Source organism: Peromyscus eremicus, chromosome 23 (genome assembly GCF_949786415.1).
Source record: "Peromyscus eremicus chromosome 23, PerEre_H2_v1, whole genome shotgun sequence".
Lineage (NCBI taxonomy): Eukaryota > Metazoa > Chordata > Mammalia > Rodentia > Cricetidae > Peromyscus > Peromyscus eremicus.
In genome coordinates this window covers 36394592-36402373 of record NC_081438.1, presented here as the reverse complement: position 1 = coordinate 36402373, position 7782 = coordinate 36394592, and the positions used below count along the sequence as shown (strand labels likewise).

Here is a 7782-nt window from a genome sequence, read left to right as displayed (position 1 = left end):
CGTTGTCCCGTCTTTCCAGCTTATCCACTCTTCATCCCCTAGAATTCAGGGTTGGGATTTCATGGAACATTACTGTTTTGCTCCCTAACTCATGTCTACATTCAACCCAGCTATCGTTTTCCTCATCAGACCTCTCAAAGGGAAGTAATTTTCCCTTTGAAAATTATCCTTATTTCATTTTAGCAGTTATCATGAAGACTGAAAGTCTTTTATAATCAATAAATCATACATTTTTCACTCCTCAAAACTTTGCCCACTTTAACCCTCAAAAATTTCCAGTTTAGGGGTCTGTTTTCAAACTTAGCAGATAGCCATAAATCTGTACTTGACTCACCCCAACATGTGCATGGGAACTCCAAGGGTCAAGCAGATCAAGAACAATGCTTCAGGACAAACAAAAGGCCCTGGGGTCAGAATTGGGGAAGATACCTCCCATCTCTTCCACATCACCCCCAAATCACAGTGCTTTGGCATGCATTAAAGAGTAAGGCGCCATCTTTCCACTGAAAACATCACCAGGACACAATGTCCCCAAACCCTATGCATATTTTAATATTCTCTTATTCCTTTTGTACCTTAGCCCATGTGCCTACATTTGCTCCATTGGCGCTGTTGGCCCCTTGTGTGCAGACACGATTTCTGTATGTTCCAAAGGGATGCCTTTTAAGAAAATCTTAAGATCAATCAAATATCTATTCCAACCCAGGCAATCACACTTTCTGGCAAATTTAAAGTAGGCTTCATGCAAGAAGTCATGCAGAATACTGTTTGATACAGATAAAATATTAAATGTGTGACACTGAACCCTCATTTTCAGATAATGTCACTTCAGTACACAAAGCTTGTGTGAATAGGTGCTTGGTGCTCAGATCAGCACTGGGCAACAGATACAGCACAGCAGTTAAGATTCTGTAGCTCTCTGACTAATGGAAGACAATATCTGAGCAGGAAGTGTGGTCTAGATTGAGACTAATAAATGGTATACATTTTATTTGCCAAGACATGTAGGAGGTAAATAGAAAAGAACACGCTAGCAAATTTAGCATTTTTGCATCTCTAAATATAAAGCTGCTGACTGCAGGCCAAGAGCACAGCTTTGCATGGCTCCCCAAACTAAAACTGGCCAAGAATGAGATGCACAGTTATTAGCACCAAGACCCCATCAGACATCCGTGAGTTTTGTGGTCGGAGAGAGTTCAACTTAGATGGCAGATTAATAAGGTGAACCAGCTGGTACTGCCTGTTGTCTGCAGCCTTCCCATAGAACAAAGACCAGTGTTAAGTGCAAGGTTAATCTCTCCGTAGGTGTGAGGCAGAGAGGTGAACTATTCCATCAAGGCAGTCAGTCAGGTCCACATGCTTCCCAGGTGAAAACTTGCCTTCTCTCTCTCTCTCTCTCTCTCTCTCTCTCTCTCTCTCTCTCTCTCTCTCTCTCTCTCTCTCTCCCTCTCTCCCTCCCCCCTCCCTTCGTTTTCTTTGGTGTGTGTGTGTGTGTGTGTGTGTGTGTGTGTGTGTGTGTGTGTGTATGTTGCAACAGGGTTTCTCTGTGTAGTCCTAGATGTCCTGGAACTCACTCTGTGGACCAGGCTGGCCTCAAACTCACAGAGATCCACCTGCCTCTGCCTCCCCAGTGCTGGGATTAAATGTGTGTGTACTGCCACTACCTGACCACCACAGACACTTTTTAAAAAGACAAGTCAATCATTTCAAAAACGTGGAATTCAGTTCACAGAATTAGTGTGCCTTCCAGCATGTGACAGGCAGTACAGTTCCTGCTGCAAACAGGCTCAAAGAGGGGAGGAAGCAAGCGCAGAAATACACAGCAGAGATGTTTGGAGGTGGTGGAGAGAGTTTGTGGAGCGGCGATGATGGGACTTCTAATGGCTGGAGGCTCAGAAAAGACAGACTTGGGGGAAGGCTTTGACCTTAAGGAATGTGTGGACTTTGGGGACAAAGAAAGAGGCATCAAAAGGGGCTTAGACCATGAGTGCTGTAGGGCCAGGAGGGTTCTACCAGGCTTATCTACCTTTTCCTAGAACCATAACTAACACTGCTTGAGTGCTTACTGTGTACCAGGTAACCTTGAGGTGTTTATTACATAAGGATTAGTCCTCAAAATGTTCCTAGGGGATTACGCATAAAATAAACCTATCCTACTTTTCAAGTCAAAGCCTCAAGGTACAGAGAGACTAAGGAACTTGCAAAGGTGTGCACAGTAAATCAGTGGGACACTGGAGCACAAAACCAGACACATCTCTTACAGTCGCCATCTGCGAACCTTCTTTTGCCTTCAGTAGCTTGAGTCCAACACACTGGGACCCAGCTGCCCGCTCTGGCACTGATGCTCTCAGTGAGATCTCTGCTCTCTTTGCACGGACCAGGACCCTCGGGGTTTATTGTACCTCATATATTTGTAAACCCAACAATGCATTTTCATTGTTTTCTTTATTAAAACGAATGCTGAAGGGCTGAGAGATGGCTCAGTGGTTAAGATCACTGGTTGCTCTTGCAGAGGACCTGGGTTCAGTTCCCAGCACCCACATGGCAGCTCACAACTGTCTGCAACTCCAGTTCCAGGGGATCCAACACCCTCTTCTGACCTCTTCAGGCAATGCACAAACATACACATAGGCAAAAACACTCACCAACTTAAAATAAAAATAAAATGAAAAAAATTTTAAATAAATACTGGCTCTAGAATAACTGGATGATACAGACAAATTTTAGAAAGAAGGCGATATAAAGGTTTGTATGATTCTCCTCCCTAGTAACAACCACCCCCCAACATGCTGAGGTTTCTTCCTAAACTGTCTTTGTGCATGTAGGACTTGACTGGATACAACAGGCCAAGATGATGTGACATTATGATCAGAGAAAGAACCGTGGCATGGCAGCCAAGAACCCTGGCAGGTTATTAGTGGTTTCTGAGAACAGGATGTGCAGTTTGTAGGACGAAAACTGTTTGGCCAGTTGCACACCTTTCTCTGAAGAACTGTTGTTTAGAGGAGACTTTGAGTGTGTAACTCGGAGAGGAGGATGAATGGCAGGTGTGGCCAGCCAGCGCAGCCTTCACGAGGACAAGACAACCGGAAGAGATTAGTGAGGCTGCTGTGGGACAGGACCAAGGTGTGTGCAGGAAGGCGTGGGGATGTGTGTTGTGGTTTCACTTCAACCGTACTTTGAGCCAAACAAGCCTCCGTAGTCCGTTAGGTCTTCCTCTTCCTGATGGAACACTAGATGGTAGCAGTTTGAGATGCATGCATGCTTTATAACTCGTGTCTACGCTTTCTGGTTAAATGGGCTTCCTTTGGAAATGACCACAGATGGCAAGGACATTCATGGATAATGGTGATAAAAAACAATATAGTGCTGGCACAAAACAGATGCCCTGATCAATGGGATAGATTTGAGGATCCAGATATAAGTCCATGCAACTACAGTTAACTGATTTTTGACAAAGATGCCAGATACATATACAAGAGAAAAGGCAGAATCTTCAAGTAGTGCTGGGGAAAGTGGATGTCAACATGTAAGAGGATGAAACTACATCCTTATCCCTCAGCCCACACAAAACTCACCTCCAGATGGATCAAGGAGTTCAACAGAAGCCGGGTGCCCAGGAAGTGCTGGGGGAAAAGGTAGAGGCTGTACTTCCACTTGCAGGCATGGGGAAGGCCGCTCCAAGTAAGACTGATAGCACAGGAAAGCCAACAACTGACAAATAGGGTCTCATAGAACAGAACAGCTTCTGAACAACTGTGAAACAGGGAATAGCAGCCCACACAGTGGGAGAAAGTCTTCGCCAGCTACCAGCTGATAGAAAATTAGTGTCCATACTGTACCAGGAACTCTGGGAGAAAGTCTTCACCAGCTATCAGCCAATAGAAAATTAGTGTCCATACTGTACCCGGAACTCTGGGAGAAAGTCTTCACCGGCTATCAGCCAATAGAAAATTAGTGTCCATACTGTACCGGGAACTCAAAAAACTAGACATTAAGAAAACAAGTAACATCTAGAAAGTTGACTGCAGAACTGAGCAGAAAATTCTTGAAAGGAATGTCCAGGAAATATTTTTTTAAATGTGATCAGCAAGCTGGGGATGGTGGTACATGTCTCTAATCACAATTCTCAGGAGGCTGAGGCAGGTGGATCTCTGTGAGTTCAAGGCTAGCCTGATCTACAGAGCAAGTTCCAGGACAGCCAGACTATATAGAGGAAACTATTTTTTAAAAAAGTGCTCAGCAGTCTTAGCCATTAGGGAAACACAATTAAAATGTCTTGAAGATTCTGTCTCACCAGTCAGAATGGTCATCATGAAGAAGCCAAGTGACAACAAACAGCAAATTCTGGTAAGGATGTGGCAAAAGGGGAGTTGGTGGGAGTGCAAACAAGTGAAGCCACCTTGGAAAAAAGTCTTTAAGTCCCCCTACCCTCCCCCCAAAAAACAAAACAAACCAAAACAATGGAAGTAGGATGGCTGTGTGACCTAGATATTCCACTCCTGAGCATACACCAGAAGGACTTCATATCCTACTTCAGAGGTATTTGCACACCCATGTTCATTGTGCACTGTCTTCTGGGCAAAGACGCGGTCATCAAACTCATAAACTCACAGCAGCTCTAGTTACCTACACAAAACTTGCAGAAGATTAATCCAGCCAAAATTCCGACATAGGTCGGGAGTCGCTGTCAAGCCCCAGTCCTATAGAAGAGTGAGTGCCAGCTGACAGCTGTTGTGGGAGAGAGTATTATTCTATTTTAAGGGTGTGGCCACTGGTAAGTTTTCCACGCTCCAATGGTGGCCACACACCCATGCACATATGGGCAGCACTAATGGAACTTAGTGGATTATCAAAGGGGAAAAGAAGAAGAGGGAGAGGGGACAGAAAGTTGGGATGAGGGCATAAGGGGTGAGAAGTGCGTGGTGGGCATGATCATACTTCATTGTATACATGGATGAAACTCTCAAAGAATAAAGGAAGAGAGAGAGAGAGAGAGAGAGAGAGAGAGAGAGAGAGAGAGAGAGAAGAAAAGCAGACCTGAGACAGTGGTAACAGGGCTGTGCTGTCATTGTGGACCCCTGGGGTGCTCCAAGGCCTGTAAGCAGCATGGCCACGTGCTCAAAGACTTCAGATGAAAAATGGGTAATGTAGTGTTCATATTCATGTACACTTTCACTTTGGCCTAATTTTTAGGCTGTGGATGCTTTCATTTACAGCACTTCAAACACATTTGCACCAAGGTGTTAATGGTTCTCAAGTGTCCTCTTGGTGCTAAGTAAGTTTGTGATCCCTAATATCACATCTTGGTGGGGAAGGAGGAAAAGGAGGAGCAGAGACAGAGGGAGAGAGGGAGAGAGACAGAGACAGAGAGACAGAGAGAGAGAGAGAGAGAGAGAGAGAGAGAGAGAGGGAGGGAGGCAGAGACAGAGACACAGAGACAGAGACACAGACACAGACACAGAGACAGAGGCAGAGATTGTATATTCATGCTCGTAGTAATATCATTCTCAATTACTGAAATGCCAAAGCAAACCAGTATAAGCAGTGGATGGAAAGCCATTCACACAATACGGGTTCTATATACACAATGGATTTTTGATCAGTTCATTCATAAATTTAGACTATACACAACCTGAAACCATCAACGGAAAGATACATTTCAAATCATTTGTGAGGCCATCTCTATAAAAGTGATATTCCCAGAATGGCATATCAGATGCCATCCAATGATATCCTCTTTAGCCTGACAGAGATTCAACAGGCTGGAGAGCAGTCGAATATTACTCAGCCTTAAAAAGCTGGGCATTCTGATCCATGCTACAACATTGGTGACTCCTGTGGACACTAAATGAAGGAAACAAACCAGCCTCAGAAAGGCAAATATGTCATTGACTGCACTTACAGAGGAGCCCAGAAAGAGATGGAAAAAGTGATGCTCGCCAGTGGGGGTGGGTGGTGAGGGAGGAGCCTGCGGTTCCCAGTGCCACTGTCTGAATTGGAAACGTTCCCCCAAGGCTCATGAATTTGAGCACTCGGTCCCTAAAAATTGGTGGCATTGTTTTTGAAGGTTGTGGAAGTTCAGGAACACGCAGCCTGGTGGGCTTCAGCTCCTGTCTTCGGGTTCCCAGCTTGAGCTCCTGTCCTGCTTTTCCTAAACAAGCCCTTTCCTCCCTCAGGTTGCTTTCAGTCATGGTGTGTCTCACAACAACAGAGAAGTCAACTACAATGAGGTGCCAAAGATTCTGCCCAGAGAGCACACTGACCCAAGTTCTCTCTGGGCATGGTGGCCGGTGAGAACACTTCTGGAAGCTACATTGTTCTTCTCTGCACGAGAGTCCCTCTTAACAGATTACCATCTCAGAGCAGTTACCTGACACAGCCAGTTAAATTCTGGCAGCCCTGAGTCTACACAGGGACATGAAGGAGAGCACGACACACAGAGGCCTGACAGGCTGTGTGTGCAATCAGACGCACTTCTGTTTGGTGAAAATGTTCAGACAGGAATGTTTGTTCGATTTTATGAACTTTTCCAACCGTCCACCTCCTAATAAATTATTAATAGGCCACACATGAGATGCAGTGTCTTAGCTACATTCACATCACTGTGGCTACAGCACCAACAGGAATGATATAGACAAAGAAGGACGGATTTGGGCTCTGTTCTTTGGGAGTTCATGGAGGCAGGAGGGTGTGGCAGAGGCTGTTCACATCACAGCTGACCAGGAGGCAGAGCAACCAGCAAGAATGGGCTAGAACCTCCAAAGGCTTGCTTCTAATGACCCACTGCTACCAGCTAGACCCCCTCTTTAAGGTTCCACAGCCCCCTCTAAATAGTGGCAGCAGTTGGGTGCAGCAGTTCAAAGCATGAGCCTGCTGAGGACAATTTAGATTCTAATCCTAATAGTAACCCTTCCTTTAATCTCTCAGATGCCTTAAACCCTCAGTGTGGAGACAAGATTTGGAAGACAAGATGGCTTTGGACCTGACCTGGCTGGGGCCATGAGGAAGAGATAGGAAGAGATAACAGACGCACATACAGAAAAGCTGGGGCACGGTTGGCTGTGCACTTGGATGGAGCCATAGAATGTGACTGGAAACAAATTAATATGAACAGCATGGATGCGGAGGTGGGCGAGCCGATCTTGGTTCAGGTCTCTGTGGAGGAGCAGTCCCAGGCTGCAGTCATCAAGAAGGAGGGAGCTTTTGTGGTTGATGCTTTCTGCACATGCTCTCAACATTTGTACTTGGACCAGGGGAATACACATTCACTCTGGACTTCATCAGCTTCCCACAGTGAAAACAGCAGTCAGGGAAAAGTGAGTCATCATTATCAGCAGATGTTCTCTTCATGTGGATATGTAATCTAGCTTGCCTTGTGATCATGCAGCCTCAGTGCCCTGCCCCAGTGCTGGATTACAGGTGAACATTACCATGCCTGGTTCAGACTTTTCTTACCACCCCTTCTGCCTTAGGGTTTCTATTGTGATAAAACATCATGATGGAAAGCAACTTGGGGAGGAAGGAGTTTATTTCATCTTACAACTCTGCCTCCCAGGTGCTGGGATTAAAGGCGTGTGCCACTGCTGCCCAGCATACCTAAGTTATTTAAAACACAGGCTAAGTGGGCCACAAGGAGCAAGCCAGTGAGCAGTGTTCCTCCATGGCCTCTGTTTCAGTTCCTACCTTGGGTTCTTGCCCTGACTTCCCTCAGTGACAGAGTATGACCTCAGAGTTGTAAGATTTTTCAGATCCTCGATGCTGTCCATGGTGTTTGTTCAT

General features: G+C 45.6%; 1 long non-coding RNA gene across 2 annotated transcripts; it reads left to right on the top strand.

Moving 5' to 3' along the window:
* The first annotated feature begins 3240 nt into the window (after positions 1 to 3240).
* On the top strand, positions 3241 to 7512 carry LOC131898233 (uncharacterized). Of its 2 annotated transcripts, XR_009375880.1 has the most exons (3): positions 3241 to 4350; positions 6180 to 6293; positions 6931 to 7512. It is a non-coding gene; the product is annotated as an uncharacterized LOC131898233 (long non-coding RNA). The 2 variants fall into 2 exon arrangements; XR_009375879.1 differs by having other exon boundaries at positions 6180 to 7512.
* Positions 7513 to 7782: the final 270 nt, after the last annotated feature.